This window comes from Cervus canadensis, chromosome 2, assembly GCF_019320065.1.
Source record: "Cervus canadensis isolate Bull #8, Minnesota chromosome 2, ASM1932006v1, whole genome shotgun sequence".
NCBI lineage: Eukaryota > Metazoa > Chordata > Mammalia > Artiodactyla > Cervidae > Cervus > Cervus canadensis.
Genome location: NC_057387.1, coordinates 88,341,900 through 88,358,575, shown reverse-complemented (window position 1 = coordinate 88,358,575; position 16,676 = coordinate 88,341,900). Strand labels below are relative to the sequence as shown.

At 39.9% G+C, this 16,676-nt stretch overlaps 1 pseudogene; it reads left to right on the top strand.

Moving 5' to 3' along the window:
* The window catches only part of LOC122429126, an 89,793-nt pseudogene extending 75,179 nt beyond the window's left edge, over positions 1-14,614 (top strand).
* The last annotated feature ends 2,062 nt before the right edge of the window (positions 14,615-16,676 follow it).

The window sequence follows — 16,676 nt, the reverse complement described above, 5'->3', positions numbered from 1 at the left end:
ATTACAAGTGTCCATTAAAATGCAGTTGGATTCTCCAAGGCCTGAAAAAAGTCTTTTTCATGCCACCAATATTTGCCTGCAGAGTAACCCATAGAGTAGTTCCTTCTACCAGGTTGTCCCATTTTTCCAACATTATTCTGTCCAAAAAAAAGTTTAGAGAGTATCTGGTATGGCTGTATGTCAGTGACTGAGTACTTCACAAAACAGTGTTGTTTTTATTTCACAGTCTTTTTTAGCTTTGCAAATGTATGCCTCTTGCTCCCATTTTAGTTCTTCTCCCTCTATAACCTCTCTTGTGTGGACCTTGTCCCCTTATTTTTTCTCTCCTTCCCACGATTGTCAGTTTCCTAAATGTTTGCAGCACTAGAAAGTGAAAGTATTGGAATCTTTTGTCAACTCATACATTTTCTGCTTTAGCAAAAGAAGCCTGGCAGGAGATTTTATTTCCACTTTTGTCTTCATTAGCAGTAGCCCATTGCCCTTCTTTGAATTCTGTCTTAATTTTTTGTTCCTATTCAGTTTACCACAGGACCTACTCCTTGACCTTTTGCTACTCAGAAAGAAGTGCTTTTCTTCAAGCAAGGAGGCACTTAGAACTTTCTTAGTATTTGTGATCTCCAGTTTCGCAAGAGATGTGTAGTTTCTTTACCCTTTTAACTCTGTCCTCCTTGTCCTTTTCCTTACCCTCTCTCATTTCCTCTTCAAGTGAAAATGTTTTATTGACCAAAGGATATGATTTTTTAAGAGGATCTGTTGGTTCTCAAAAGTAACAGCAACTGCAAAATTAATCTACATCCATCTTAAGGAAGTGGGAAGAATTTCCAAGTATTCAGGTAGAATTCCTAAATGTTTGCTGTGTTTTCCTGCTCTAATTTGGTGGTGTCTGCCATAACTATTCCTGAGGCATTGTGCAAACAGATGGCACAAATGCAGCTGGAAGTTCATGGGTCATTGGCTTCCAGAGGAGGTCTGGCTCTTTGGGTGGTCCAGCACACCAGTATTACTAATCTACTTTTCTAGATTACCTCCACAGAACCTTGAAGGACAAAGGATTTCAATGAATGTGGAAAAGACTTTGAACTTTCTTTTAATTTATGTATGGTGACAGAAACTACTTTTATGGGCTAAAGTTTGGAAGTATTGATGTAAGCTAATTTGCCTTTGGTATGAGAAAACAGAAAGAGCATTCAATTTGAAGTTAAACCAACCTGAGATTGAGTTCTGGTTGTATTGCCTTACTTGTCATATGTCCCTGTTTCTCAGGGAATGTAGAGTTAAATGGGAAAGCAGACAAGAAAAAAATTTTCCCAGAAAAAAAAACAAACAAACAAGAAACTTACACGTGGGTGTATGTGCAAAGAGCTATTAAAGTGTCCAGTGGAGACAGAAAAGCCTTTCCAAAGGACTTAGCATGTGAACTGAGTTTATGAAGTTGGGTGGGAATGAAGAATATTAATACCTGTCCAACTACTTTCAGGGTTTCATGAAAGTAAAGAAATAATGTTTATTAAAAAGTTCTTGAAAACTTTATAGCCCCCAAAAGATTATTATTGTTATCAATTTTTCATAATGTTAACTTAAAATAATTTGTGTGAGATCTTTTAAGGGAAGCCAAAATAAGAGAATTTCTCTTCTTCACTTAAAAAATCTGACAGTCATTTTGGTTTCTTGACTTAACTAGAAAATGTTGGTAGTCGATTTCAGAACACTCACTTGTAAGATTTGCCTCAATGGCTACTGAGATAAGTACGTATGTGAAGTCGCCCAGTTGTGTCCGACTCTTTTCGACCCCCTGGGCACCAGGCTCCTTCATCCATGGGATTTTCTAGGCAAGAGTACTGGAGTGGGTTGCCATTTCCTTCTCCAGGGAATGTTCCTGACCCAGGGATCAAACCCAGGTATCCCGCATTGTAGACAGACAATTTACCGTCTGAGCCACCAGGGAAGTTGAGATAAGTAGGCCTGCATTAAATATTTTTATAATAGCTTCTTTGAACTCCTAAGACTCAGGGTTGATTCTAGATAGGTTCAGGAGTGTTATCTATGTAGAAGCAAAAGATTTACACACCCACTAAGATGACTAAAATAAAGGTGAGTGAGTGAAGTTGCTCAGTCGTGTCCAACTCTTTGCAACCCCCATGGACTGTAGCCCGCCAGGCTCCTCCATCCATGGGATTTTCTAGGCAAGAGTACTGGAATGGGTTGCCATTTCCTTCTCCAGGGGGTCTTCCCAACCCGGGGATCAAACCCAGGTCTCCCACATTGCAGAAAGACTCTTTACCGTCTGAGCCACCAGGGAATCCCAAAATAAAAGAGACAGACATAAATATTGGTAAGGATGTGGAGAAATTGGAACCTTCATTGATTGCTGGTAGGATTGTAATGTGGTGCAACCACTTTAGAAAACAGTTTGATAGCTCCTCAAAAAGTTAACATCACCTTATGATCCAAATTTCACTTCTAAATAATATGCCTGAGAGGAATTAGAGCTTATGTCCATGTCAAAACATACACACAAAAGTCCATAGCAGTATTATTTATAATAGCTAAAAAGGGAAAACAGCCATCAAACATGAAAGGCTAAACAAAATGTACTGTGTCCATTCAATGGAATATTCTTTGGTCATGAAAAGTATTTAATTATTGATCCATGCTTCAGTGTGGATGAACCTTCAAAGCATTATGCTAAGTGAAAGAAGCCAGTCACAAAAGAACATATATGTTTGATTGGATTTGTGTGAAATATCCGGAATAAGCAAGTCAATGAAGACAGAAAGTAGATTAGTGGTTGCCAGGGGCTAGAAGGAGGAGAGAATGGCAATGGTAGAGGGTTACTGTTAATGGATATGGGTTTTTTTTGGGAGCTGTTAAGTATGTTCTAAAATTAGATAGTGATGTTGGAAGGAGAAGGAAGGAGAAAGGAAACCACCCTACAGAGATATGGATCTGAGGTTATTTTTCCAGCCTCATTTCCCAAGATCCAAAAGTAGTTGATGGATGGGATATTACTCGTATAATGCTTCATACAAACCCAGGAAATCAGTTAAATCACTTATCTTTAAATTCTGATTGTGAACACCGAAATTAAATGTGAAAGTTTGCAAGTAAATGTGAAATTTACTTGCAAACAGACAAAAATAAAATAGAAGAGTTAGGGTTCCTACATTTTGAGAGGCCAGAGTGAATTTTTCAGACATTATTGAGACAAATGAAGCCTATTGCAATAGAAAGTGCTGCTGTGCCACCCACTCCCCTATTCCCCTTGTCCTTCCACCAGTTGTATCCAGAAAGTCATTTTCATCAGACGATCTGGGATGAAGGAGTTGCTGCCTAGTTGCCTTTTGGATTTTTCTGGGTGAAAGATCCTAAGGGAGCCTGGGGACTGCATGCTGATCCAGCCGCTCACGTCATGTATCTATTTAAACATTTAATTTGGGGAGAAAGCCAGAGGAATGAACTTAATATAACTCTGTGTTGTTTTTCTTTCCAGGAAGGAGAGCAGTTTGTGAAGAAAATTGGTGGTATTTTTGCCTTCAAGGTGAAGGATGGCCCTGGGGGTAAAGAAGCCACCTGGGTGGTGGACGTGAAGAACGGCAAAGGATCAGTGCTGCCTAACTCAGGTCAGTGCGGTGATGACCTCACTGATAGGAGCACTGACAAGCTCACAGAGGAAGATGGGGGCCTGCCTTGGTGGCCCCAGAAGGGCTGGCTTTAGATACAGAACCTTGTCAAGCACTGGGGAATCTTTGGGAATAGGATAGGTCCTGTCTGTTTCCTCCCAAAGATTGTGAGGCTCCATCACTGTTGCTAGCGTTAGGCTTTGGAATTAAGACAAGCTTGGGTTTAGAGTCCTGGTCCTGCCACTCACAGATTTTGGCCTTAAAAAGTTATTTCACTTCTCTGAGCTTTGTTTTCTTTCATTTGTAAATGGAAATAATAAATGGTTCCTATTTCATAGGATTCATCTGTAGATTAAGAGAAATAATGATCCCCTAATTAACCTGTGAAGCGCATGGTTCAGTGTATGGCTACATGTCCTCAGAAGACCTAACTGTACCCACTGTCTCCATTTCATCTCATCCCAGGCTTTCTTGAACCTACTCCAGTCAGCTTTTGTCAGCTCATCATTATCCCATAACTGTTCTTGTCAAGGTTATGAGTAACCACTGTGCTGCTAACTTCAGTGGTTAATTCCCAGCCTTTATAATGTTACTCTTCTAGGTTTTCTTCCTACCTATTGGCTGTTCCTTCTTAGCCTCTCTTCCCATTTTTTTCCTCATCTCTAAGTGTGTAAATGTTGGTGTGCTCTAAGGCTCAGTTCTATCTACATTCACTCCTTGGGGCTCTTATCTAATCTCATGCTTTTCAAACCATGTCTACACTGATGACTCCCAGGTATCTTCATTGTGAACTCAAACACTGAACTCCAGGTATATATTCAGCTGCTTAACTAACGAGTTTACCTGTATACTTAATAGGTTTCTCAAAGCTAATATGTCTGAAACCATATTGATCTTCCTCTCACTCCCCTTTAACTGTGTTCTCCTTCCACTGTCTTCTCCATCTTGGTAAATTGCTCTTCTGTCTTACCAGTTCCTCAGTCTAAAATCCTGGAGGTCATGCTTGGCTCTTCTTCTTTTTGTTTTTTTAAATTGAGGTATAGTTGATTTACAATGTTGTGCCAATCTCTGCTATATAGCAAAGTGACTCATTTTATACATATATACCTTCTTTAAATGTTCCTTTCCATTACAGCTTATCCCTGAGATTGGATATAGTTCTCTGTGCTACACAATAGGACCTTTTTGTTTATCTATTCTAAATGTAATAGTTTGCATCTATGTTGACTCTTCTTTTTCTCACACTCCATAGTCTAATCCACCAGCAAATTCTTTCCTCTACTACTGCTGCCTTGGTCCGTCATCATTTTTGCCTGATCTCTGTTTCTGACCTTGCCCTCTATGGGTTCTTCTTCACACACACCAGCTGGAGTGATCATTTTAAAACTCAAAGTCAGATTCTGACCCTTCTCAGCTCAAAATCATTCAGTGACTTTCAACTCACAGAGTAAAAGTTAGAGTTCTTACTATCACGCCACATAATTGGCCCTAATCTTCTCTTTCTTACTACATATCCCTCACTTTGCTCCAGTCACACTGGCCTCCTTGCTATTGCTTGAACATGGGGGTGTTCCCAGTTCAGGAGCTTTCTACTGCCTGGGATTATCATCTCTCAGCTATCCTCATGGCTGGTCCCTTTATTTCCTTTGGATTTTTGCCCAAATGTCACCTCAGTGAGACTTTCCCCGGCCACACTTATAAATCACACCTCATTACCATTCCCTATTGTCTTTTTCTGACATATTTTTCTTTGTAGCGCTTACCTCCATCTGATATACTGTATCTTATTTATTTGCTTATTGTCCATCCTCCACTTGAGGATGTAAGCTGCATGAAGGCAGAACATTTGCTTCTTAGGTTCACTGCTGCATTCACAGTGCCTAGAATAATATCTGATACCTGGTAGGCCTTCAATAAAATAGATAATAAAAATGAACAGCAGAATGAATGAGTGATGCTTAGTAAGCATTCAGTAAATGGTAGCTATATTGTATGCTATGTTTCTGTCCTTGGAGAGAGCCTGGTACAGTTAAGAGATGTGAAGGATAAGAACTAGCTTTTTAGAGGGCTATCCTATGAACTTTGAAAGTGATTTGATATATAATCTATCCATTAAAACTTTTTGAGTAGTAAAAAAAAAAGTCAGAACTGCCCTTTAGAGGATGAAGTTGCTGTATTAGACCTGATGAATTAGAAAGGAAGAAATCAGAGGCAGAGAGAGCAATTAGGAGGAAGGATGATACCACCATTTAACTTAAGCAAAAAGGATAGCCCAAGTGTTGGCAGTAAGAAAAAAGGACGTTGTTACATGGCAGTTGCCAGGAGTGTTTGGAGTGAAATTGATGGTACCTGGAAGCTGTGAAGTAGGAGGAGGTCTGTCAAAGATGGTAGCGTTCATTCGTGGTGGTAGTTTAGTTCCCGTGAACCATATCCCACCAGGCTCCTCTGTACATGGGATCTCCCAGGCAAGAATCCTGGACTGGGTTGCCATTTCCTTCTCCAGGGGATCTTCCTGACCCAGGGATTAAACCCGGGTCTCCTGTATTGCAGGTAGTCTCCTGCATTTCAGACAGATTTTTTACCAGCTGAGCTACCGGGGAAGCCCAGAGTTCATTACCACAACATAATTGAAGAAGGTCCTGGAGGAGAGGATGACATCATGAACACAGGTGGAAGGAGGGTCAGCCTTAGCAAGGAGGGATGGATACTTCTTTCTCTGAGAGAGTAGATAAATACTCAGGGGCATTTTGAGGTACAGAGGAGCTTGACAGAGTTCTTAGAATAGAGTTCAGAGCTTGGAGAAAATATTAAGAGCAGTGTTATGTGTACTGTTGAATAAGGAATTAACTAGAGATTAATGAAGGAAAAGCTGAGCAGCAGTGAGGGCATCTGGTGTGGGCAGTATTTTTTTTTTCTCTCAAAATGAGTGGGCAGAAACATAATTATGTTTGCATTCTATGAGCTGCCATCTAACATAATGTAGGAAGAAAAACTAATGTTTCATTTAGATTCTAGCTTCAAGAAATAAAAAGGTCTTTTGGGAAATAATGCCGAGTTTTTAAATGACTGAAGGTTAATGGTTACTTCAGGATTATAGATTGATATACTTAGACAGATGTGGTTTTTAGAGAAAATTTTTCCTGTTTTGTTATCAGTGTTTGTTTGTTTTGAAAGGTTATATGCTTATGGAAACGTAATAAAAATTTCAGAAAAACCATGTTCTCTGTATATGGACTCTGGCAGTGAGCTCTCCCCACATTAGGTGCCCCATCCCAAACCTGCAGGAATTTTACTCTGAATTTCTGCTGAAACTGATACTTGTTGGCAGCCGGGAGTGGCGTTGAAATATGGACTTACCAGTAAAAGCTGCCACGGGAAATTGCCAGCTCTTTTTACATCAGCCAACAAATGACCATTTGTTAGAGATCAGCTATGTTAAAGCATTAATAACCTGTCCTAGTTTGAACCGACATCTGAAAGAGAATTGTTAATTCTTTTGACATGTACATACTGTTGAGAGGTTTACTTTCTGCAAACATAGTAAGATTTGCTTAAATGTATTTCACTTGCTTATATTCTAAGAGTTTGGTAATGATACAGGTGGCTGTGTCAAGGACTTTTAGATTTTGTACATTTTCATACTCTTTTCTTGCTGCCTGGGTGTTTCTCTATCAGTTCTGCCTCTCCCTCCTCTCCTTTGAAACAACTCACATAGCATGTCTCCAGGAAGCCAACGTTGATTAATTTAACGTGACATATTATTCTTTCATTCCTATAGTCTGCCCCCTCAGCACCTAGTTGAGTTCTCAACCCTGCCCCTTTGTGGGGAACATGATATAGAAAGCCCCAGAGTCTCCCATCCCCAAGGTACAGGAGAAAAAGCATAGTCTTCGGAGATACCCAAACCTGGGTTCAGACCTTGGCTTTGTCATTCATTAGATATAAACTTTTCCTGAGTCCAATTGTCTCACCTAGTAAATGGTGAGAATACTGTCTGTCCGTGGAGCAGTTGTGGGGATTAAATGAGACAAGGTATGTAAAGCCCCTAGCATAGTTAGTGCTCAGTAAGTCATTACTTCCTTCCCAACCTATAAATTAAACATTAATTTTACTTAAACGCATTGGAATTGCCTGTGATTCTTTAAAAGGACACAGGGAGCTGAGAAAGCATTTGGGATGCATCAGATGCTGATGAACTGGTGAAGGCCCAGTGAAAACTGAGCTGTTGAATGTTTGTATTTTTCCTGTAACGAGAAGAGCCATGTAACTTAGGAGCTGGGAGTGTAGGCTTTGGCAGCAGGAATCTGCTTCCCTGCCTAGCTCAGCCACTTACTGGCTGTGTGACCTTGAGCAAGTTGTTTGACCCCTCTCACCCTTATAGGTTTATTTTTAAGATCAAATGAGCCCAGGTATGTGAGGTTCTCAGCATAGTGAGAGCTCAGTAAGTGCTGGTATAGTAACAGCAGCAGCACTTTATTTCCTAAAGTCACTAGGAGTTCTTTCTTGGAATATTAAAATCTAATCCAACTGTAAATCAAGTCCAGCTATCTCAATTTGCTAGCTTTTTTTTCCTCCCTGCTCTTTGATGTTATATATCTACAAGGGAACTGGTTTTTCTAGACTGGAAATACTTGAATTTTTAAGACTTCAGACCTTGTTTTTAAAGCAATAAGAGAAAATTTAGATAGAGGTAGAGATGGAATGGCCATTGAGACACCGTCTTTTTAGGGGTTATTTCTGCATCCTAAGACATAAAAGAAAAATGCTTAGTTTTGAATCTTGTTTTAGTTACTTAATAAAAGGACATGCTATGCTTTAATAGTTTGCCCCCATCCTAGTCTGTTTGTACTTCTCTTTGAACATACCACACCTGGGTGGATCAAAAACAACAGCAATTTATTTGTCACAGTTCTGGTGACTGGAAGTCCAAGATCAAGGCATCAGCATGGTCACCTTTTTTGAGTATCCTCTGCCTGGTTCATAGCCAGTGCTTTTTTGCTGTGGGCCAACATCGTGGAAGGGCTCAGGGTCTCTCTGGAGCCTCTTTATAAGGCGTAAATCCCATTCATAAAGGCTCTACCCTTAGGACACCCGAAGGCCCTCCCTACTAATACTATCACATTGTTGTTCAGTCGCTAAGTTGTGTCTGATTCTTTGTTACCCCATGGACTGCAGCATGCTAGGCCTCCCTGTCCCTGACTACCTCCTGGAGTTTGCCCAAGTTCATGTCCATTGAATCCATGATGCTATCTAACCATCTCATCTTCTGCTGCTCTCTTCTACTTTTGCTTTCAATCTTTCCCAGCATCAGAGTCTTTTCCAGTAAGTTGGCTCTTTGCATCAGGTGGCCAAAAGTATTGTAGCTTCAGATTCAGCTTGGGTCCTTCCTGTGAATATTCAGAATTGATTTCCTTCAAGATTGACAGGTTTGATTTCCTTGCTGTCCAAGGGACTCTCAAGAGTCTTCAGCATCACAATTTGAAAGCATCTATTTTTGGCACTCAGCCTTCCTTATGGTTCAACTCTCACATATGTACATGACTACTGGAAAGATCATAGCTTTGACTATATGGACCTTTGTCAGCAAAGTGATATGTTTGCTTTTTAATATGCTGTCTAGGTTTGTCATAGTTTTCCTTCTGTGAAGCAAATGTCTTCTAATTTCATGGCTGCAGTCACTATCCACAGTGATATTGGAGCCCAAGAAGAAAAAATTTGTCATAGCTTCTACTTTTTCCCATTCTATTTGCCATAAAGTGATAAGAGTGGATACCATGAACTTCGTTTTTTGAATGTTGAGTTTTAAGCCAGCTTTTTCACTTTCCTCTTTCACCCTTATCAGGTGACTCTTTAGTTCCTCTTTACTTTCTGCCATTAGAGTGGTATCATCCGCATATCTGAGGTTGTTGCTATTTCTCCCAACAAGTTTAATTCCAGTTTGTGATTCATCCAGTCCAGCATTTTGCATGATGTACTCTGCATATAAATTAAATAAATAGGGTGACAATATACAGCCTTGTTGTACTCCTTTCCCAATTTTGATGCAGTCCATTGTTACAGATAAGGTTCTAACTGTTATTTTTGGCCCACATACAGGTTTCTCAGGAGACAAGTTAAGATGGTCTGGTATTCCCACCTCTTTAAGAGATTTCCACCCTTTGCTGTATCCACAGTCAAAGGCTTTCATGTAGTCAATGAAACAGAAGTAGATGTTTTTGTGAAATTCCCTTGCTTTCTCTATGATCCAACAAATGTTGGCAATTTGGTCTCTGGTTCCTCTGCCTTTTCTAAACTCAGCTTATACATCTGGAAGTTCTCAATTCAAATACTGCTGAAGCTTAACTTGAAGGATTTTGAGCATAACCTTTTAGCATGGGAAGTTAGTGCAATTGTCTAGTAGTTTGAACATTCTTTAGCACTGCCCTTCTTTGGAATTGGGATGAAAACTGATCTTTTCCAGTCCTTTGGCCACTGCTGGTTTTTCCAAATTTGCTGACATCTTGAGTACAGCACTTTAACATCATTTTTTAGGATTTGAAATAGCTCAGCTGGAATTCCATCCTCCACTAACTTTGTTGGTAGTGATGTTTCCTAAGGCCCACTTGACTTCACACTCCAGGATGTCAAGCTCTAGGTGAGTGACCACACCATTGTGGTTATATGAGTCATTAAGACCTCTTTTGTACAGTTCTTCTGTGTATTCTTGCCACCTCTTCTTAATTTCTTCTGCGTCTGTTGTGTCCTTACTGTTTCTATCCTTTATCATGCTCATCCTTGTGTGATATGTTTCTTTGATATCTCCAGTTTTCTTGAAGAGAGCCCTAGTCTTACCCATTCTATGGTTTTCTTCTATTTCTTTGCATTGTTTATTGAAGAAGGCCTTCTTATCTCTTCTTACTTTACTCTGGAACTCTCCATTCACTTGGTTGTATCTTCCCCTTCCTCCTTTGCCTTTTGCTTCTCTTCTTTTTCCAGCTATTTGTAAAGCCTCCTCAGACAACCACTTTGCTTTCTTGCATTTCTTTTTCTTGGGGATGGTTTTGGTCACCACCTCCTGTACAATGTTATGAACCTCTTTCCATAGTTCTTCAGACACTTTGTCTCCCAGATCTAATCCCTTGAATCTTTTCATCACCTCCACTGTATAACCATAAGGGATTTGATTTAGGTCATACCTGAATGGCTTAGTGGTTTTTCCCACTTTCTTCAGTTTAAACCTGAATTTTTCTGTAAGGAGCTGATGATCTGAGCCACAGTCATCTCCAGGTCTTGTTTTTGCTGACTGTATAGAGCTTCTCCATCTTTGGCTGCAAAGAATGCAATGAATCTGATTTTGGTTAGGGCATAGGTTTGGATTACTGTGATGCTGAATGGTTTGCCTTGGAAATAAACTGAGATCATTCTGCTGTTTTTGAGATTGCACTTGTGTGTTGCATTTCAGACTCTTTTGTTGGTTATGAGGGCTACTCCATTTCTTCTAAGGGATCCTTGTCCACAGTGAAAGAAAAGAAAGAAAAAGTGTTAGTCAGTCATGTCCAACTCTTTGTGACCCCACGGACTGTATAGCCTGCCAGGCTTCTTTGTCCATGGAATTCTCTAGGCAAGAATACTGGAGTGGGTTGCCATTTCCTTCTCCAGGGGATCTTCCTGACCCAGGGATCAAGCCCAGGGTTATCTTTAGATAAGAAGGCCGACTGCACAATCACAGTGACTGACTTGGACTTACTGGCTCTGATGACTGGTAAAATGAATCCTCACATGGTAAGTATGACGGTACTTATATCCTTGTATTAGGTGGATTTTAACCTGTTTCACTTCATCACTTATTTCAGCCTCATCCCATAAAGTGTAAAGTGGTCAAACCCACAAAATTCAGTGTTCCCCAAATATTCACTTAACGAATGACAAATAGTTGTGGAGCTAGCCATGTGTCAGTCACTGCCCTGTGTGCTGAAAATGTCCAGATGAATCAGAAATAGTTCACATGCTCAGGGCATCCACAGTTTGGTACGAGATAGGTCTGCAGAGGAATAAGTGCAATCAAATAGCTGTGGTGCCCTGTCCGGCTTGTGGTTGGAGAGGGTGGAAGAAGGAGACGCCATATCTTTCTGGGCTGTCAGTGAAGGCTTCACAGAGGAAATAATGCTTGGCTTTGTCCTGGGGGAGTCAGTGCACAGGTGGAGAGTAGGAGTCATCCAGACAGAAGAAAGGACTAGTGGTCACAGAGGCAAGACATTTTACCTTTCGTATCTTTGCCTGTGCTCCTTTTTTGTCTGAGCTGTGATTTCCTTGACAAACTTCCTATCTTTTAAAATGATCTTAGGGACTTCCCTAGTGGTCCAGTGGCTAAGGCTGTGCTTCCAATTAATGGGGCTTGTGTTCGATCCTTGGTCAGGGAACTAGATCTCACATGTTACAACTAAGAGTTTGCATTCTACAATTAAAGATCCCTTATGCTGCAGGTAAGACACAGCACAGCCAAATAAACTAAATGAATATTAATATAACAAAACAAAATGAACTTAGTTGTTATGTTTAAAGACCTTCTACCACACTGTTGGGGAGCTATAGTCAGTCCCTTTTCTGGGCCACTTGCTGGATCGCTAGCCTAGCACTGTCTCATTACACTAGTGGTGTGCCTGTCTCTTCTCCCAGGAGAGTGTGCGTGTCTCAAGGGAACAAACCACATCTTGTTCATCTTTGTGTCTCCAGAACTTAGCGTGATGCCTGGCATTTTTAAATTTTCACAATCACTGAATTCACTTGTATTTCTCTAAAATGTATTCATGGCTTGTATAGATTTTTCAGGCCCCCAGATTGTCAAGGGTCTTCTTAAATTCTTTAGGGGCACAATGTTGAGCAGACTTGATATATGTTATCCATAGGTAACACAAAGGAAGCTAAGATGCTGCTTTCCATTGTAACCTGATTTTTTGTTGTTGTTGCCTCCACCTCATTTGGGCTTCCCTGGTGGCTCAGACGGTAAAGAATCTGCCTATAATTTGGGAGACCCGGATTCAATCTCTGGGTCAGAAAGATCCCTGGAGAAGGGAACAGCTATCCACCCCAGTATTCTTTCCTGGAGAATCCCATGGACAGAGGAGCCTGGCAGGCTACAGTCCACGAGATTGCAAAGAGTCAGACAGGACTGAAGCAGCTAACACTTCCAGCCTTATTTGTTCCTGTGGTACTCTCATAATTTGAGGTTGGATAAATGACTAAATCTGACTCTTCCTCGTATTCCTTTTAAAAATGCTTATTCTAAGCAACTAAGCACATTTCAACTGGTGCATTGACTAGTAAGAGACTTGCATCTATGATGTTTCAGTTGAATACACACCATTGACACTGACATTTGCACCCACTGAGCCTTCTTCAAAATCTGGACAGAACAGAGGCCATCAGTCTCGGAGCTGGCACGTTCCCCTTCCTACCTACCACTGCTCATGGCACTGTGCACTCCATGCATTTCCTTGGCAGCGTGGGCAAGCTTCACCCTCAGCTACTCTCATTCTCTCAATTTATCTGTTTACCACCCATTTGGAGAGTAAAGTGTCAGCTCACTTTTCCTGAACACCTGTTAGCACCCAGAGGAATTAAAGATAAAAATGGGAGACTTTTGTGTTAATGTGCTAATGGTTTTCCCTATGCTCAGAGGATTTGACTGGAAACCGTTAAACACAGTGGAAATTATAATTTATATGTTTGGCTACAGTTGAAGCAAAGCAATATGCTCTCTAGGAGAAAGCACACATGAAAAGCACCTTAGGGCCCAGATTTAAATGATTCTTTTGTTTGGAGTTTCTAAAAGGTGAAGACTCATTTTTTCTCTGTAATCATTATTAAATAAAATGTAATTTCTTCTTTTAATTAAGAAAAGGGAAACATGGTGAGTTTCTCTGGTAGGAACTACTGGTCCATATTTTTAAAAGACATATGTTAAATATATTGTGTTCTGAGACACTTGACCTTTAAGTCATCAGACAGAAGGCTGCGTGCCATATAGAAAGGAAATATTTAGTTTGTCCAGACGGGGGTGGGGGGGCGGGGAGAGGAATTAGTCACCCTCACCAGAAGGTGTAGAGAAAGCAGAGCTCAGTGCTTTCCTACTAGTGAGGCAGAAGAGCTCCTCACTCCTTAATATACTTGTTAGGAAGTGAAGACTACCAGCAACTTTCCCTCTATTTTAAGAATTGAGTAAGAAGACTGAGCTCATAGCAGAGAAATCATGCTATGTTCCCAATTTTTCTATTTCTTTAAAGTTTTCCTGGGATTTTGTTACATGATAAATTTAGCAAACATCATGTGATCTAATCCCAGGCAGTTAAGTGGAACAAACTGTGGCTCTGCACTTGGGACTGGTTTGAGTCTCCTTATTGAGCCAAAGGTTCACACAGGCACCTCAGGCTCAGCAGGCTGCCTGGCCTCCCCCTGTAGGGAATACATCTTTATCATGTAGACCCAAAAAGGGAGAAAAATGGTGACACTTCATTGCCTAGATGCATCTGTAATCGAATCCCCAGTTTCTAAGTGTGTTACACACGTGCTTTTCCTCCCTGCTGGCAGACCCACTGAACGCGTAATGTTTTTAAACAAAATCAGTCTAGTACGAACCCACTCTGCCTAATATTTGAGGAAGACAGGTAATGGCAGGCTCAATTTCTAAGAGAACAGATTTGGGAAAGCTGTGTCTTTTGACTGCTCTGTGTAAAGCGTGACTTTTACAAATTTACCCTTGTGAGGAATCTGGTGCTAAATCTATTCCCGAAAGCCAAGTTTCATATTTTGAAGAAAGTTTAAGAGACTTGGATAAATAAATCATCTTGGGGCTGGACAGTCTAGAAATGTTAGCACTCTCAAAACAACAAATAATAAATTTTGTTTCTTCTTCCTCACAGGCCTTATTTCAAGGCAAATTGAAAATCACTGGCAATGTGAGTTTGGCTATGAAATGACAAAATCTCCAGCTTCAGCCACAGACAAAGCTAAGCTGAAAAGAACTCCCTTTGCCTACCTTTGAAAATCAAGTTGAGATATATAGATATACGTATAATTCATTGTCAGAACTTAGATTGAAACCACATATTGGGAAATAGCATGAAATTTGTTTTTAAATGGGTGTGACCAATCTTGTTTTTCCTAAGCCCTGGGTGAATAGAACCTGATGGTTTACTACTGCTTTGCTGAATTGCATACAACTGTGCATTGCAAAGTTAATATGGTAATTATGGTTTGAGGTAAAATTGAATTTTAGAATAAAATTAGGAATAGCAAAATCCAAAAACTATGTAAACAAAAGCTCTCATTTTGGTTATAAAGTACATTTGAGGATTATTCTGCTGAAGATTCAATTTAAGTTTTCTCTGGGAGAACTTGGGAAGAAACAGAACACCAGTAGCTGGCTTATTTAGTGTCATGCACTTAATGACCTCAACCTATTTCCCTGTGACAATTTTTTAAATTCTGTATTGGGAGTTAAAAAAAAACCAAACAGAACTTTAAAATTTTGCATTTCATACAATTAAGGCAGTATTTTCTTCCCACATTAAAGAAATATGATCAAAGTTTGGGAGTAATTATCTGCTTTTAAATGAGTTTCTTTCTTGAAAAAATTCAGTGTATTAGAATCATAAAATGCTGTTGTGAAAAATAATTGAACAAATAAAGTTTGCTTTGAGATGCACAATTTTCAAATTATACTCTTGTATTACTTTAATTAAATTTGTAAAACTCTCTTTTCTTTGTTATAATTTTCCTTTTCCATATGTTTAGTTTACTAGCCACATTTATCTTCCTAGATTTTCTAATGCTAATGCTATTTCTAATAATTCAGTAAGATATGGGGTAAAGTAATGCTTTCAGAAGAATGTTTAATAGAAAATTGCTCTTCCTCATCTCCTTTTTTTAAAAAAAAAATTGTGTATGTTCTTTTTGTTCAGAGTTCTCTAAATGACAGACAGTAAGAGAAACATTGGAGATTTACAGTCTGTATTATCTAGACTACTATTTACTGCTACTTTCCCATTATCAGTCACTACTAGTTCTTGGTTAGGGACGTGCTATGTTGTGGTGGAAAGGGCACTTGACTAGGAGTTAGGAGTCTTGTTTTTCTTAGGCAAATAAGTAATGTCTGGCAGTTTCTAACCTGTTAAAATAGGGCATTTAAGATGGTCCTTAAGGCTCCTTCTGCTCTGATAATCCTGTGAGTCTACTCAGAGTCCAGCAGAACTGCTTGGGAGTTATTCAGGCCACACCTTTCTGCTGTTAACACAATTACTTTACCCAAAGATGGGTCAGAGGCAAAAAGCTGGGTGGTTTTAGTTGTTTGTTTAGATGTTTGGCATCTCTACTAATCAAATCAGGACCGTGGATCCCATAGCCCTTGGCCATTTAACTTTGCATGTTCTGCAACAAGCAGAACAGTGTCTGGGAATGGGGCAATATGGTAAGTTAAGCCAGTATAGATTGATTTCAGGTTTCCCAGGTGGCTCAGCAGTAAAGAATTCATCAGCCAATGCCAGAGCTTCAGGAGATGCGGGTCCGATCCCTGGGCCAGGAAGATCCACTGGAAGAGGAAATGATAACCCACTCCAGTATTCTTGCCTGAAGAATCCCATAGACAGAGGAGCCTGGTGAGCTACAGTCCATGGCATCTCAAAGACTCGTATATGACCAAACAATTGGACAGGAGCACAAGTTGATCTCAAGTTCCGAAAATGAATTCAGAACACAGACTTACTTCCTAATCGTGTTGGCTTTTTATTCTGTGAAGAAAAAATACTTCCAGAAAAAAGTTCCAATAAAATGTCTGATTTACTTGTAGTTTGGATTTGCTGCATTATTCTGCCTCCTGTTGTTCCGGATAACAGGAGATATTTGTTATAGGCTTTAGGATGAACCTGAAAAAAAAGAAAAGAAAAGAAAGCCAAAAACTGGTTCTTGGAGTAGAGATGTATCGATATATAAGTGCAATTTATATTATTCAAAAAACTAAGATCTTGGCATCCAGTCCCATCACTTCACGGCTAATAGATGGGGAAACAATGGAAACAGACT